The sequence below is a fragment of the Natrix helvetica genome, assembly GCF_964273705.1.
Source record: "Natrix helvetica genome assembly, chromosome: 2".
NCBI classification, from domain to species: domain Eukaryota; kingdom Metazoa; phylum Chordata; class Lepidosauria; order Squamata; family Natricidae; genus Natrix; species Natrix helvetica.
In genome coordinates, this window is record NC_138552.1 from 73,803,078 (window position 1) to 73,820,075 (window position 16,998).

The window sequence follows — 16,998 nt, forward strand, 5'->3', positions numbered from 1 at the left end:
TGGGTGCCTGGAGTCATGTGAGATCACAGCCTCCAGAGCCTTTTACTCTCCGTGTGAAAAGCATTTACAAGCTGAGCGGTAAGTTGGAAGCAAGGCAATTTCACTTCCAGCCTGCTGGTCAGCTTGCAAGTGTTTTTCGCGCCAAGAGTGAAATGTTCTGGGGGCTGTGATCTTCCGTGACTTCAGGCACCCATCCACTTTTGCAGAGAATGGGTGCCTGAAATCACATGAGATCAAGCCACCACCACCCCAACATTTCCCTCTCAGCACGAAAAGCACTTGCAAGCCGACCAGTAGGCTGGAAAGAAAACCGTCCTACTCTCCTTTCCCTCAAAGGCAGAGAGGAGACAGATCTTTGCAAGGTTGAGTTCTGCAGGATAGGAGGGGGAAACAGCTGTGTGGAAATGGGGGGGGGGGGAATAGGGTGCATGTTAAAGTGCCTCTTCGGTAATTCATAAGGGTGAACGCCTGCCATAGTGCTGCAACATTCATAATTTCGGGACTTGGTCGAAACCACTAGGGGTGCTTATCACGTAACTTCCACCAATCACTAAATGAATTGTCGTAACTTGAGGATTACCTGTATGAACCAGTTGCCAAGCATCTGAATGGTGATGTGACCAGGGGGATGCTGCAACAGTTGTGTGAAAAATCATTTATGCTCATTTTTCACCCAACCCTTGCAGCATCCCCATGATCACATCAACATTCAGATGCTTGGCTACTGGTTCATACATGTAACATTTCACTCTCAGCGTGGAAAAGTCCTTGCATAAATCATTTTTTTCAGTGCCCTTGTAACTTCGGCCATATGGTTAGAAACAGAAAACTACCTGTAACCCTGTAACCTTAATGTATACTCAGAGATAGGGAAGCGGCCTCTGCACATCCTCAGAGAAATTCGTTATTTCAGACCTATCTAGGCTTGCAACCCAGCAACCGAAGCAACAGTAAGAGACCCGCTTCTTTTTCAACGCCCGAAGAGAGACCTTCCTTCCCTCCCGTGGACAAAAACGCCACCTCCGCCGCCTGAGGGAAAAAAAGCCCTCAGGCCGCTCCTCCCGTTTCCGTGGCGCCGCTCGAAGCGAAGCGCCCGCCGGCTGAGCTTGCGGGCCTGATCGCCACACCGGAGTCACGGGGGAGCTTCGGAGGCGGGCTGAAGGAGGCGCGGGAGGCGGGGGCAGAAAGAGGCGCTGTCGCGGATGGCTGCCGGGCTGAGCCGAGGAGGAGCGAGAAGAGGCGGAGGAAGATGGTGGAGCGGGAGGCCGGACTAGCGGCTGAAGGGAAAGCGGCTTCCCAGGTTTCCTGCCTGCCACTGCGTTGCTGCTGCTGCTGCTGCTGCCGCCGCCGCTCCCGCCATCCGCATCCCAGCCAGACCCGCTGCGGCTACTGTGCGTCGCGCGTGGCTTTGGCGCAAAGGCGCGGAGAGAGGAAGGTAGGGAAAAGGCGGCGGCTGCTGCCGTCTGCGTGGGGGATGGGGCGGGATGCCCGGAGCTCCTTGCAGCCGAGGAGGCAGAAAAATCACCCCGCAAGGTTTGCTGAAGCCGGCGGCCGAGCGCGAGGGGCGGAAAAGCCCGCCCGGATCCGCCGCGACTTATCGAGCGAGAGGCCCTGGCGGGGCGAAGGAGGAGGTGCACGCGCCACATTGCGTGTCATCTAACCTGTGTGAACGGGGTAGAGTCGCTTTCCACAGAATCCTACTCCTCACCCACCACCCCACCCCGCCGGTTCCCCCGTCCGTGGAGCCAGAGGCTCGCTCTTTCCCCTCCTTCCCAACTTGATGCGACAAGAGAAAGGGGCGAGAAGGACGGGAAGCGGTCGGATTCAACAGTCGGGCAGTCCCGGGCGAGCGCTTGGAACTTGTGAGGGAGGCGGTGACGGTGAGGGGACGTTGTGAGGATTCGGGGATGAAGGAAGGAAGGAAGGAAGGAAAAAGCTGCGTTGGGGATGGCGAGGGGGGGGGGACTTAGCCTGCCTGCGGTGGAAAACCGAGGCGGTGAATGACGTGCGTGTTTATTCGGAAAGGTGGTCGAGACGAAGCTCGCTCGGTGGGCGGAAGGTGCCCGCGGTTGCTTGGATTTCTACGCGTAGTAGGGAGAGAGGTGGGGAGTGGCAAATCGCAACAGGATATTTACTTACACATGGCAAATGGGGAGGAGGTCCTGAGGATTTTTTTTTCTGAAGGGGGCGCTGCTGGTTCTCCTTCTATATCTCCTGCTTCCTAGAGGACCACCTTCCTCCTCCTCCTCCTCCTCCTCTTGCCATCTGCTTGGGTTCTTGGTCGTATTTACCATTATCGACATGCTGACTTACAGAATGTACCTGCTGACATTTGCCCCTTCAGGGGACAGAAAGTGCCTTGGCCTACCCTCTTTCTTAAAAACGGCATCTGAACATATATATTATAGTGCAGCACAGTACTGCTTTTTTATTAAGTGTTAGGCTGATACTGTGTGTGTGTGTGTGTGTGTGTGTGTGTGTATGTATGTATGTATGTATGTATGTATGTATGTATGTATGTATGTATGTATGTATGTATTTAACCTATTTCTTGTGGAGGTGGCTGTGATTGAGTATTTGACCATTTATTTTACTGCTGAGGTGCTAAATTAAGTACCTGGGAACTGACCAGAAGCTTCCTTTAATGCTTTCTCATTTTTCTCCAAGGCTAATTGAGAAGATGAATTTAGCACTCTTTCTCCAGTGAAAGTTAAAATTTTTAAAGTGCCATATGAGCTTCAAGGTATTGCAAAGAATTAACAAAAAGCTTATCTTAACCCTTTCCTCACTGATCTTGAAAATTAGGTATAAATAACTACAAAGAAGTAAATCAGTTGAGTAGCATAAATCTCTAACCTTGAAGGATGCTCCTCATTATTGAGATACGGATCCAAGTATATGTGTGCTTATCCATCAGTAGACTTTTGGACATATCTTTGTTTATATATTTCATAAACTCCTGTAATAGCAACTATATGCCATCTTTTTCATGGAACCTTAATATTCTCCTGTACTGCTATGAAAATGAGACATTTCCCCTCAATGTTTGTACCTTTTGCTGCTCACCTTGTAAAGGCATTTATGCTACACTGTCATATTTATCTGAGATTGAGAAATTGAAAAAAAAAGGTACTAAACCTATTTTAGTGGTGTGATTTTATTTTTTTCATATCAATCTAGATTGGTATGATGTGCTTGCTTCTCCATTCCACAAAATGGGAAATGGAGCTGAAACACTGAATATGCTTTCCTGGGACTAAAGCCCATTAGACACAGCACTACTTATTAAATAAAATGTATAGACTTGTGTTGGATAGCTGCAGTCTTAATCACATCTACTTGCTGTATGTTCTAGTAAACACAGGACTTATTTTTGAGTAAGTGTGCATAAGGATAAAGGTACAATTAGATCCTATGGATTATTTTCTTTTATATTCTTTCTATGACTGACCTTATTTGAGGTTTGTAGTCTTATTTAAGGCTTGATTGTATTTTAAAATTAGGATGTGTTTTAGGTTTGTAATTAATATATTAGAACTCTATCACAACTGTTTTAAAAGAGTTATCTGCCAATGATTTTCTGAAAATGAATGCAGCATAATAATATTTACCATTTTATTTTGTTTGTGTATATTTGCATATGCTTTTCTCATTCAATCTGTCCTTCAGATTTAGATGTTTTGTGAATTAGTAGATCAGCATTCTTCTGTTGATGCTCTCCAGGTATGTTGGAGCAAATCCTATAATTCTCCAGCTGCTATGACCAATCCAGAGGTCACAGAATTAAAGAAGGCAAGAGAAAGCAGTTAGCAAGCTTATTATCTTATTTTGTATTGCTTGAGCTTGCCTTCACTAGCTGAGTGACTAGCAGAAATCCATCAAATTAAAGTCTTTATAAAAATGCCATATTTGAAAGAGCTTCACCTACTATGTTTCTGTTTATAACCGCTAAATATTTTGTGATTTTCCTGAATAAAAAAACCAGACAATTAAAAAAAAATTCTTTCTTAAATATATGGGAAAAGAAAAAATAGAAGAAATAACAAGACCATTGGTTTGAAAATGATAAATCATTAACCTAGTTTTAAAATGCATAATTAAACCCTGTCTACACAAAATAATATTGATCAATCTTTTCATTAAGTCAATAGAGAGCCAACTGATAAATAGAAAGCAAATATCTATTAGTAATCCAAGATAGAAAATTTGGAGTTGTGCTCTTTTCAACATTAAAGAGTGATACTTTTTACTCTTTCCTATGGACAGTGTCCTTCATTATTCATATAACTGATCCAAATTTGAGGTATACAATTCAAAGGTATGTTGACATTTTAATAAATTGTATTGATTTTAATAATATAATACAAAGCTCAATATTTCAAACAAAAGCCAGTAAATATTTTATTCATCTATTTAACAGTTTTCATAGCTAGCCCATCCAAAACAAAAGATCCTGAGTAGTTTACAATACATTAAAATGCTAAAAGCAGCAATAATAATAAATCAAATTGTAAGAACATAAAACAACTAGTACACAAGTCTGTTAATAAGAAATTAAATAATAAATCAAGCCTTCCCCAAGGTGAATTAAACTTAACTAAGATTGAAGGCTTGGTGAAATAAAATTGCTCTTAAAGATCTAGAAAGTATGAGGGAAGATGCTTTACGGACCTCTGGGGTAAAAGTGTGGAGACCATCACAGAAGAAGACCTATCATTCTTGTCCATATTATTCTCACTTCATCTGGGGATAGAACTCTTAATGGGTCTTGCCTAGTTATTTTCACCAATGAGCAGATTTAGTTCTGACAAAGCAGTGTGTGGTTTAAGCTGATGTAACACCATGCAGTACTTTTGAGATAGCTACCAGCAGTTCAAAATTGGTCTGGAAGCTGATTAATAGTTACTATAGTGACTTCAGAAGAAGTGTTACCCTGCAATGGCTGGATTAACCAGCCAACAATCTCACTTGCATTCTGAATTACAGAATGTTTTCGAGTTACATTTGTTTAATGACCATTTGAAGCTACAACAGCAGCGAAAAAAGTGATTTACTCGAACTTGCAGCCATCACAACCTGCAAATTGCAACCTGGAGTAAAGTGATCAGAATTTAGACACTTAGCAACTAGCATATATTTACAATGGTTGCAGCATCCCATGGTCAGTTAATCACCATTTGTGGGCTTCCCACGGATTTTCTGACAAGCAAAATCAGTGGGAGGAGCCGGATTTGCTTAACTGCAGGCACTGCGGTGGTTTGTTACACAACTTCCTATAGAAAAGGTTGTAGAATTAGGCACAATTCACTTAATAGCTGCATTACTTCCGGATGGAAGTTCCAGTCCTAAGTGTCATAAATCAAAAGCTGCTTGTAGTTACTGTTTCCAGATTTGTCTTGAAAAACTGCCCCATATGGAGCGCATTACAATAATCATCCTGAGTATCCTGAGATATACCAAAATTGAGCAGTTGCCTCAGCCAAAACTCAGAAACAGTCCTTCACTTTTGCTTAAACAGTAAAATAATCTAAGAAGATCCCCAAGTCATGTACCAACTCTTAAGGGGACCATGCCTCCCCTCAGCAATTTGATCCCTATTGATGTACAGTAGTTCAGTCTTGGAGGGGTGGAATATGAGTTTATTTTGCTCCATAAAGAGCCTGATAGGTTTGAGGGCAACAGAAGCACAAGTCCATATAATATGAGAAAATGTCCCTTTGCACATTAACATAATTCAATTAATAACAAGATATTTAACCATACTCTGAGGTATCCAGTAAATATGAAAAAAGAATCACTTGTTGAATTAGTTTCTTCCTAAGACAGTAAGACACATATTTCATATTCAAGCTTTCAGTTATGAATTGTTCAGTGAATAACTTAAATTCCTTATCTGATTTGCATGCTACACAGTCATAGTGTTGCTGCATTAGGATATCAGTGGAATTGAGATAATGAATGAAATTACAGTGGGGCAAAAAAGTATTTCGTCAGCCACCAATTGTGCAAGTTCTCCCACTTAAAAACATGAGAGAGGCCTGTAATTGACATCATATGTAGACCTCAACTATGAGAGACAAAATGAGAAAACAAATCCAGGCAATCACATTGGCTGACTTGGAAAGAATTTATTTGCAAATTATGATGGAAAATAAGTATTTGGTCACCTACAAACAAGCAAGATTTCTGGCTCTCACAGACCTGTACCTTCTTTTTTAAGAGGCTCCTCTGTCCTGCACTCATTACCTTTATCAATAGCACTTGTTTGAACTTGTTATCAGTATAAAAGACACCTGTCCACAACCTCAAACAGTCATACTCCAAATTCCACTCTGGTGAAGACCAAAGAGCTGTCGAAGGACACCAGAAACAAAATTGTAGACCTGCACCAGGCTGGGAAGACTGGGAAGAATCTGCAATAGGCAAGCAGCTTGGTGTGAACAAATCAACTGTGGGAGCAATAAGTAGAAAATGGATGACATACAAGACCACTGATAATCTCTCTCGATCTGGGGCTCCACGCAAGATTTCACCCCGTGGGGTCAAAATGATCACAAGAACGGTGAGCAAAAATCCCAGGACCATACGGGGGACCTAGTGAATGACCTGCAGAGAGCTGGGATCAACGTAACAAAGGCTACCATCAGTAACACACTACGCCGCCAAGAACTCAGATCCTGCAGTGCCAGACGTGTCCCTCTGTTTAAGCCAGTACATGTCCGGGCCCGTCTGAAGTTTGCTAGAGAGCATTTGCATGATCCAGGAGAGGATTGGGATAATGTCATATGGTCAGTTGAAACCAAAATAGAACTGTTTGGTAGAAACACAACTCGTCATGTTTGGAGGAGAGAGAATGCTGAGTTGCATCCAAAGAACACCATACCTACTGTGAAGCATGGGGGTGGCAACATCATGCTTTGGGGCTGTTTCTCTGCAAAGGGACCAGGACGACTGATCCGTGTACAGGACAGAATGAATGGGGCCATGTATCGTGAGATTTAGAGTGCAAACCTCCTTCCATCAGCAAGGGCATTGAAGATGAAACGTGGCTGGGTCTTTCAACATGACAATGACCCCAAACATACTGGCCGGGCAACGAAGGAGTGGCTTCGTAAGAAGCATTTCAAGGTCCTGGAGTGGCCTAGCCAGTCTCCAGATCTCAACTCCATAGAAAACCTTTGGAGGGAGTTGAAAGTCCGTGTTGCCCAGCAACAGCCCCAAAACATCACTGCTCTAGAGGAGATCTGCATGGAGGAATGGGCCAACATACCAAAAACAGTGTGTGCCAACCGTGTGAAGCCTTACAGGAAACGTTTGACCTCTGTCATTGCCAACAAAGGATATATAACAAAGTATTGAGATGAACTTTTGATATTGACCAAATACTTATTTTCCACCATAATTTGCAAATAAATTCGTTCCAAATCAGCCAATGTCATCGTCTGGATTTGTTTTCTCATTTTGTCTCTCATAGTTGAGGTCTACCTATGATGCCAATTACAGGCCTCTCTCATCTTTTTAAGTGGGAGAACTTGCACAATTGGTGGCTGACTAAATACTTCTTTGCCCACTGTATATTTATGACAATCTGTAGCTTAGGTTGTGCTTATCATCAGTACACCTCATCATGTGAACCTAGATGGTTCATACTATAGTTAAACAATCATATCTACCCCTTCAACAGTGTCTCTAATGCTTTTGAGTTAACCCTTCTACACACACACACACTCACTCACTCACTCACTCACTCTTACTTTTTGGAGTTGGGAAAGGGATAAACTACAGTGGCTCTGATCTGTTAGTCTATCAGTCTATGTCTCTTTATTTTACTAACAAGAAGAAAACCATGATTACTGAAAAAATAGTTGCTGCACCAGCTGGAGAGAAAGGGAAGCTGGAACTACTATGGTGTGACTTTCATGGTACCCACCATGGTACTTTTTTTTACATTCAAGCCTTGTTATGCACTAACATTTCCATTTTCTCAAGTAAAGTGCTGCCAGTTATTTGCTGCTATAAATTGTTATAGATATAAATTGATAAAACATTAACATCACTATTATGGTGTCTATAAAATAGCTGCATATAGGTTGCAAATTTTGAGTTAGAAGGGGACACAAGATCTGAAATTCAAATGGCTGCTAAATAAGAATAGTGAAACTACATAGAGTATCTGTCCTCTCATAATTCATAGAGGCATAGTACTATTCTAGCTTGGAGCTACATTTTTATTTAGCCCTAATGGATTTGGCTTAATTTAAGAGTAATGTCTTTTGACTGTTGTTTTGCCTTCTGTCAAATGCGAAGCTAGCATTTTAGAGAAGTAGTGAAAGAAACATATTTGTAGATTGACCAGTTGAATATAAACTGAAAAGATAACCAGGAGGAAGCAACTCTAAAAAACATACTGCTTCCTTGAGAAACTGACACATTTTTCTTATGTTGTCTATCATATTGCCCATTTTTTATATCAGTAATATTGCTGCATTGCAGGTTTAAGTGTCTATTGATTCTGATCTCTCTAGATTGTAGATGTACAGACCCACAAGCATAAACATCCATAATAGGAAAAATCATTTGAAAAATAATGTATTTAGTTATTTACTTACAATAGGACAGAACAGAATAGAATAGAATTTTTTATTGGCCATGTGTGATTGGACACACAAGAAATTTGTCTTTGTTGCATATGCTCCCAGTATACATAAAAAGATAATGTACATTCGTCAAGAATCATAAGGTACAGCACTTAATGATAGTCATAGGGTACAAATAAGCAATCAGGAAACAATATCAATATAAATCATAAGGATACAAGCAACAGTTACAATCCTGCAGTCATAAGTGGCAGGAGATGGGTGATAGGAACGATGAGAATAGTAATAGCAACGCAGCCTTAGTGAATGGTTTGACCGTGGTGAGGGAATTATTTGTTTAGCAGTGATGGCATTCGGGGAAAAACTGTTCTTGTGTCTAGTTGTCTTGGTGTGCATTGCTCTATAGTGTCATTTTGAAGGTAGAAACAATTTAGGTCCAGGATGCCAGGGGTTTGTAAATATTTTCACGACCCTCTTTTTCCTTACATATAATGATCAAGTGTGCTAGGAAACCCATCCAAAATAAATTATTTTAGTATCTAGTTTTGTTAATCAAACAATAAGAGAAATAAGCACTTATTTAAGAAGTAAGGTGGACTTAATTAGCTAAGGAATAACTGAGAGGAATAGTAAAATAGTATCCATGACATGTAGGTGACTAGTGGCGTCTTACATTTCTTTAATGAAGCTCTTCTGCTTTGTGAACACTGACCATAATAAGTTCCTCTGTGGAAAAATATATTGTCAACTTTGAATAATTGGCTTTAAATTTGTTTGGCTTTTAAGAAAACCTTCCTGAGGTGGACCTAGGCAGAAATGTAACTTTTTGGTTAGGAATTTCTAAATCAGAAATTTTACATCCTACTACAAATAATTTGCACGTTTATTATAGATGTCTTTGACCTGGGTGTTGCTTTTTCTTGGAGCCAAGTCAAGTTTGTTTTATTTATTCTTTATTTACTTATTGGATTCATACCCACCAGAATCAATCAACTCTTGGCAGCTTACAATGAATATAGCAAAATGACAATTTAAACATCTCCATATAATGCCAACATAAATGACAATAAGTAAAAGAGAATGAAACAATAAAAATGGTGCAATAAATTAAGTCAACAAATCATGAAAATGCACTTTACAATAATTCAGTTTTTAATAGCTTCCTAAAGACCACTAGGGGGGAGGGGAGTCTAATTTTTCAATGGGAGGTCATTCCAAAGCAAAGATGCCACCGCTATATAGGAAAGCCTTGCTGTCTGCCTTTGGCAGTTCTTCCTTTCTGGAAGTGTGGAACCAATAGCCTTTAATCCCTCAGTGCAGGCAGTTCTCGGCTTATGATCATAATTGAGCTCCAAATTTCTATTGCTAAGTGAGACAGTTATTAAATGAGTTTTGCCCCCTTTTACGATCTTTCTTACTGCATGGTTAAGTGAATCACTGCAATTGTTAAATTAGTAACACTGTTGCTAGTGCATCTGGCTTCCCCATTGACTTTGCTTGTCAGATGGTTGCAAAAAATGGTCATAATTTTTTTCAGTGCTGTTGTAACTTCAGTCACCAAAAGAATGGTTGTAAGCAGGGCCGGATTTTCCTATAGGCTAACTAGGCTTCAGCCTAGGGCCTCAAGATCAAGAGGAGCCTTTTATTTTTATTTATTATCTGTGCCACATTTTTTATACAGGTTAGTACCAATTACAACATGTTTCATTTAATATATTGATATATATCACAGTAATGATGTATTTTATTATCTCTCATGTAATTTACAAACTTAAAAATGGGAGGTGAAAGGGCCCCATAAGTGGAATAGCCTAGGGCCTCTTTTCATCTAAATCCGGCCCTGGTTGTAAGTTGAGGACTACCCGTATTTAATAATTGAGCCAGTGTAATGGAATTAGACATGTAGATAACTAGGTGTCAAGTCATGGAGGACTTAAAATTTTAAATTGTGATTTGAAATGTATCAGTAACTAATCCAGGCTTCCATAAAAGCAAGTGCATCTTGTAGTTCAGTCCTGATAAAATGTGAGGGGAAAAAAATCAAAATAACCCTGCCTTGATTTTGTTTGTTAAAGTGCTTCTTTGAGAAGCTTTCAAGATTCTGTTATACTATTCTACAGTGATAAAGAACATCCCTGGAATCTCTGCATTCCCAGTCATGTAAAGGGATAATTGCACACATATTATGTTCAAAGGGGTGAAAGGCATAAGCACACAAAATATACAGGTGGGGGGGGAGCAGTCTATCACAGATACATAATCAAAGTGTCAGACCTGCACAGACTTCAAGTCAGAAGCACACATTTTATTTTCTACTATTTCAATTTCTTGAACTGCATATATCAAAAGATTTATAAGCTCTCAGGGTTGATGATATATAGTCTCAAGATTTGGGAATTGATAAAATAAGATAGATAAGATAGACTTTATTGTCATTTTTACTGAGAGCAAACTGGCCCATATTAAAAATGAAATTCTGTTGCCTGCTCTCAAAAGAAAGTCTATGCCTACCCATACCCATACATAACACACATATTCACATGCTACCGTGTTTTCCCAAAAATAAACCCTAGCCTGATTTTAAGCATGCACCTAATATAAGCCCTACCCCCAAAATAAGCCTTAGTGAAGGGGGTGGGCTTAGCCAGCACAGGAGGTAGCAAGCGCGTGTGGACCAATGGTGTCAGGCAGCAGACGCAACATATACAGTGCAGGTGAGTTGATTATCTGTCCAAGCAGCAGGCAGAGGCTGGACACACCACATGGACAGCTGGAAAGCCAAGAGTTGGTGGATTGGGAGCAGCGACCGGCCACAGGAGGCTTGTCTTCACATGGTGGCACTGGCAGCAGACAGAGGCAGAGCTGCAGAGGGGAAGGCAGGCGATCCAGATGCACCAGGTGAGCTGCAGGAGAGTCGATGGGCTGGAATCAGCGGCCTGCCGCAGGAGGCTCATCTTCACATCTCTTGGCTTGCCTGCACCCTGACAAAACATGCGAGTTCACAAGGTTGATGCTATATGGAACTCAAAACTGTGAGTGAATCTGAATGTTCTGCTTCGGATATCACAGAGTCTCTTCCCAGAAGGTAACAAGGGAAACAGGTCATGAAAAGGATTGTCCCAGACAATCCTGTGGACCTTGCTCAAGCATTGCTTATACTGTATTTTTCAGAGTATAAGACGCATCAAGATTTTGAAGAGGCAAATTAAAAAAATAAAATAAAAAAGTGTTTGCACTCTGCAGACCTCCCAAAAGCGGCTCATAGAGTGCTCCTGGGGCCTGCGGGAGGGGGCAAAATTGGGCAAAAAATGGCCCATTTATTGCTCATTTCTGCCCTCCCCAGCCCCCAGGAGCACTCCTAAAGGCTGCACGGCCATTTTGGTGAAGGGGGAGGGATTTCGGGAGGCAAAAAATACTGTATTCAGTGTATAAGACGCACCCAGATTTTCAGCCTCTTTTTTGATGGAAAAAGGTCCGTCTTATACTCTGAAAAATACAGTAAGTTATGTCCTGTATAGAAGGAAGTGAACTACCAATTATCTTTTCTGCCACCCTCACCACTTTTTTCATAGCCTTCCTGTCTGAAGCAGTAATGCTTCCAAACGAGACAGTAATGCAATACGACAGAATGCTCTCGATCATCCTCTATAGAAAGTGGGAAGGATAGGGGAAGGAAAATGTACTTTTCCCCTGCAGGTACTGCTGTGTTGGCTTCACTAGTGTCTTACTGTTGAGCATCCAAGCTAGCCTACTCGTTAGCTACACACCCAGGAACTTGATGCTGCTAACCATATCCACATGTTAATCATTAATACACAGAGGTGTGTGGTTGTACCTGCCTTTTCTGAAATGTCAATGGTCGCTTCAGTTTTTTCAGTTTAAAATGAGGCTGTTTTTGTTACATCAGTTCATCAAACCTCTACTTCCTTGTGGTAAGCACCCTCATTGTCATCTTGAATAAGGCCACTATTAAGCATGTGGAAATTCTGAAAGAGTCACTAGAAGTAGATCCATTACGCAACTGAAGCAGACTAGGAAAGGCTGGTTGGCTGATTGGTAGTGACAAAGTCCTTTGGCCAACTGGTCCACAAGGTAGAGCATCTCAATTGAAAGTTGAATTTGCCACAAGTTTGGGAGTTTCTTGGAACAGTCTACTAAGTGCCGTCCCCCATATCTTCCTTTACCTGACAATACTACAACATCCATCCTCTTGCCAGGAGCGACTCATTCTTACTATGAATTTGGTAATGTATATGCCTCAATTAACCACAGTAGTAAAATAGTAATAAATAACAAAATAACCAATACCCAAGGTCCACTATTGGAAAATCACTCAGTTGGGCTTTACCCTTAACAACCTCAACTCACGCCCCCAAATCAGTCAACACACCCATTCTGCAATTAGATCACAAATATATATCTTCCAATAAAGGAGAATATTTGTAGATCAGGGTTGAAATGAGGGATCCTTGGCAATCTTTGAGCTTGCTTGTTTTCTTGCAGATGTTTCATTACACCCCCACCCTCCTGCTGGTAAAGAGTGGAGTTTGCTCTCAGTTTATATTGTAGTACCATGATGGTGAACCTATGGCACATGTGCCACAGGTGGCATGCTGAGCCATATTTGCCAGCTCGGCAGCCCTTAGATCTAGCGCGCATGCATGTGCCAGCCAGCTAATTTTCGGCCTTCTGGAGGGCCAGGACATGCTGCTTTCACCCTCCCCGGGCATCAGGAAAGCCTCCGGAACCTAAAGAGGGCAAAAAGCAGACCCTATGGCCCAACCAGAAGTTCGTTCCCGAGGGAGGGAGGGAGGGAGGGAGGAAGGAGAGAAGGGAGAAAGAGGGAAGGGAAAGTGAATTCCTGAGGGTAGAACAAGAAGCAATGGGTGGAAACTAATCAAGGAGAGAAGCAACTTAGAACTGAGGAGAAATTTCCTGACAGTTAGAACAATTAATCAGTGGAACAGCTTGCCTCCAGAAGTTGTGAATGCCCCAACACTGGAAGTCTTTAAGAAGATGTTGGGATAGCTATTTGTCTGAAACGGTATAGGGTTTCCTGCCTAGGCAGGGGGTTGGACTAGAAGACCTCCAAGGTCCCTTCCAACTCTACTATTGTATTGTATTATTGTATTGAATGAGATATGGATGGATGGATGGATAGAGGGAGGGAGAGAAAAAGGACAGGAAGGGAGGACCACAAACCTGGCACTAGATGCAGCTTCAGAGGATGCTTTGAAAAAGCACAGCAATCCAGGGCTGGAAGGGACCTCAGATGTCATCTGGTCCAACCCCCTGTTCCAGCAGGAGACCTTATATCTTGGTTATTTTGGTGCCTCTAACACAGAGGAAAAATTCCCAGAAATCCCTTGGCATTGCCAACCTCTCCCCTCTAGTAAAAAAAAATCTAGAACAAAACCTTCATGCAGTATTAAAAAGAATAGGAAATAGGGCTGCTGTGTATTATTTAATGGACTGCTAAATTGGCAAAATGGGTGCTTAAATTGGCCATGCCCACCCAGTTACATGATCACCAAGCCACTCTCACATGGCCACATGACTGCCAAGGCACGCCCACCCAGTCATATGACTGCCAAGGCACGCCCACAAAATAAGCCACGCCCCCAGAACCGGTAGTAAAAAGTTTTGAAACCAACCACTGGTCTGATGTTAATCTTGGAGTTAATCTATGCAGAACTGGGTGCTGATTGCTGTTGGAGAGGTGCTTGGACTTTTTTGTTCCCTTTTTGGCTAGTTGATTGTCTCTTTTGCGTAGCCTATAAATATTGTTAATGTCTATGTGTCTTTTGTTGACTAATTTGTCTGAGTGGCAGGCTTCTAGAAATTTCCTAGTATTTTTTGGATTTGGCTCGGTCTATGATGGTCACATTTTCTCAATTGAAAGTATGGTTAAATCTGTCTATATGTTGTAAAATTAAAGAGTTTTTATCATGTCTTCTGACTGCTAGTTGGTGTTCATGGATGCATTCTGCCAGTCTTCTGCATGTTTGTCATATATTGGATAATGAAACGTCTACAAGAAAACAAGCAAGTTCATAGCACACTAAGGATCCCACATATACACTATCTTTCTCTTTAAAGAATGCAAATCTAGAGCATGTAGATGTATTCCCATCTCACACTAGGCCTCCAGACCTCTCCCACCGAATGTGGACATAAGATTTGGCGTTAGCTACATCATGGGGCTAAGTTGAGCATTCAGACCTATTGTCTATTGTCTCCAACTAGGCAGGACAGCCATAGATATTTATTTCTGAGCCACCCCTTCCTCTGTTAGTGGCAGTCTGGCCTAATGTTCCAGAGTTGTAACTAGAAAGATAGACAAGACCTGATTGAATGTTTAACTTAGCTATAATGATGCTCTCAGTTGTCCATTCATAAAAGATAGGAATGTTTCCTTATGCAGATGAATAAAGTAGGGATTGTAAAATCTATTAAGGATAAGTAATGCTTTTTAAGTTCTAACAATTTGGCCATAGTAAATAAAAGCATAATCTGCAATGATTTAAATTTTATCTTCCATGACTAAGCTAGTCCTGTGGTAATCTCTTAGCCTTTGCAATTGAAATGTTATGCTATATTTGTCCAGGTTTGCTAGTTACCTTTAGTTTTAGAATCTTTGAGTAGGCAATTATTTTCTCATCCCATTCTATTTTTCATCTTATAATGTGTATGAACCACTATTTTGCGTAACAGCTGTAGATTTCAGTTAATAAATAATTGGAAATCTTTCTTCCCTATATTATGATATGCATTTGCAGGAAAATAAATATCCCTGCTCTTTTAAATGTATTGTGCATTGTATCCTTACAGCAGTTGAAGATTTCACACTTGTCAGGATTAAGAAGTGCATCTAATCATTTACACTTAAATGTAGCAGATTTTATAGTGGTGATGAAAAAACGGATTTATGCTGTTGTTATGGATAGCAAAATATAAATTACAAAAGGCATTTTCCTTTGAATTGCATGGATAGAAATACTTTCATTTAATGGCAGGTGTCTGGGATCCCCAATGTGAATCCCTCTGAGTCACCAACACAAAGTGCTAGTACCATCATCTATTTCCAAAGATATCTATAGTCTTCAAATAATATTAGGCATGGCAGTATTCTGGGAAATTGGTGCTTTTTTATATATCTGGCCTATTTTGTGGGTGTTCAAGATTCCTCAGCAGCAATTTTGGCCTAGAACACAAAATTTCCAGTACATCCACTAGGTGAAAATTTGGAATCTGTGCACTATATATATATTGTCAATGGGTTCTACAAATGTATGTATATATGTTTGTACGTATGGGTATGTACAGTATAATTTTTCAGTCTGAATTATTGATAGCACATACATTTTGTAATTTAGATAAGATAAAAAGTAATTATCTTAAAGAGGAGTGAAACCTCAACTCTTCTGCAGAATTATTTTAAGATACAGTAAAGATATTTTGCCTTGATTGGATTATCATGCATGTATGTTTTTTTCCTATGAGTGCAGCTCCTTCTCTGTTCTTCAACCATGATTTGAAGTTGTGTTTAAACTATGCTGATTCTGAATTATAAGTATTGTTCCCAATTTTAAGGGAAATTAGGTTTCATAGTACATTTTGAGATTTAGATGCTACATGCCATAAGAGGCATAACAAAATGGCTCATATTATGATCACCCAACTATTACCATTATTCCTCTTATTAATTGCCAGATTTAGTTATAATTTTGTGAAATTTTAGTTTTTGAAAGATTGTCTTGCAGCTGTCTAGCATATATAGTGTTATTTTGCATTTTATTATATATGTTTTATTCAGACTGTATTTTTGTTTGTTTTATTATAAACTACCCAACGAGCTACAGCTTTGAACATTGCTAATTTTTGAAATAAAAATTTAAATAAAAGATGGATAGGCAGGCAAGCAGACATCCATAGATATTTCATATAAATTTTAAAAATGCAAATACGTTTTGAAGCAAAAATAAACTTACATAAAGATGTCTCCCAAAATAGAATAAAGCATGAAAATAACTGATCAATTAGAGTATAAAAACATACACTGCTATTGTATTGCAAATTATGCCATATACATTTGTTTTTCTACGTGCCCTTTTAAAAGAAAATATATAATATTTTTTGCTTTAAAATGAGAATTAGGAATATGAATATAATTCATTCAGATGCATTTCTGGGTATTTTTAAGAAAAGAGGGTGGATTGCTAGTTTGTCATATGAAATGGTCTATCTCATCATGTAAATTGCAGCATTTATCCAGAGATCTCAAATAGCTTTTCTTGGGAATGTGGAACATTTCATTTTTGCTGTTTTTTTTGATCATCCTGAAAAATTTTTTTTTACTGTTTATCAGCAACTGCTTGCATTTTATTCAATTTGTTTTCTA

The 16,998-nt window shown here is 40.3% G+C and overlaps 1 protein-coding gene across 4 annotated transcripts in view; it reads left to right on the forward strand.

The window, feature by feature from the left end:
• The first annotated feature begins 1,188 nt into the window (after positions 1 to 1,188).
• APBA1 (amyloid beta precursor protein binding family A member 1) overlaps positions 1,189 to 16,998 on the forward strand; it is a 108,219-nt gene continuing 92,409 nt past the window's right edge. For 3 of the 4 annotated variants that reach the window (XM_081940630.1, XM_081940632.1, XM_081940633.1), the window contains exon 1: positions 1,189 to 1,435. The gene's annotated coding sequence lies outside the window, so the exon portion shown is untranslated. Of the gene's footprint in view, positions 1,436 to 1,738; positions 1,881 to 16,998 lie in introns of those variants that run through there. The other variant, XM_081940631.1, reaches the window with a different exon arrangement.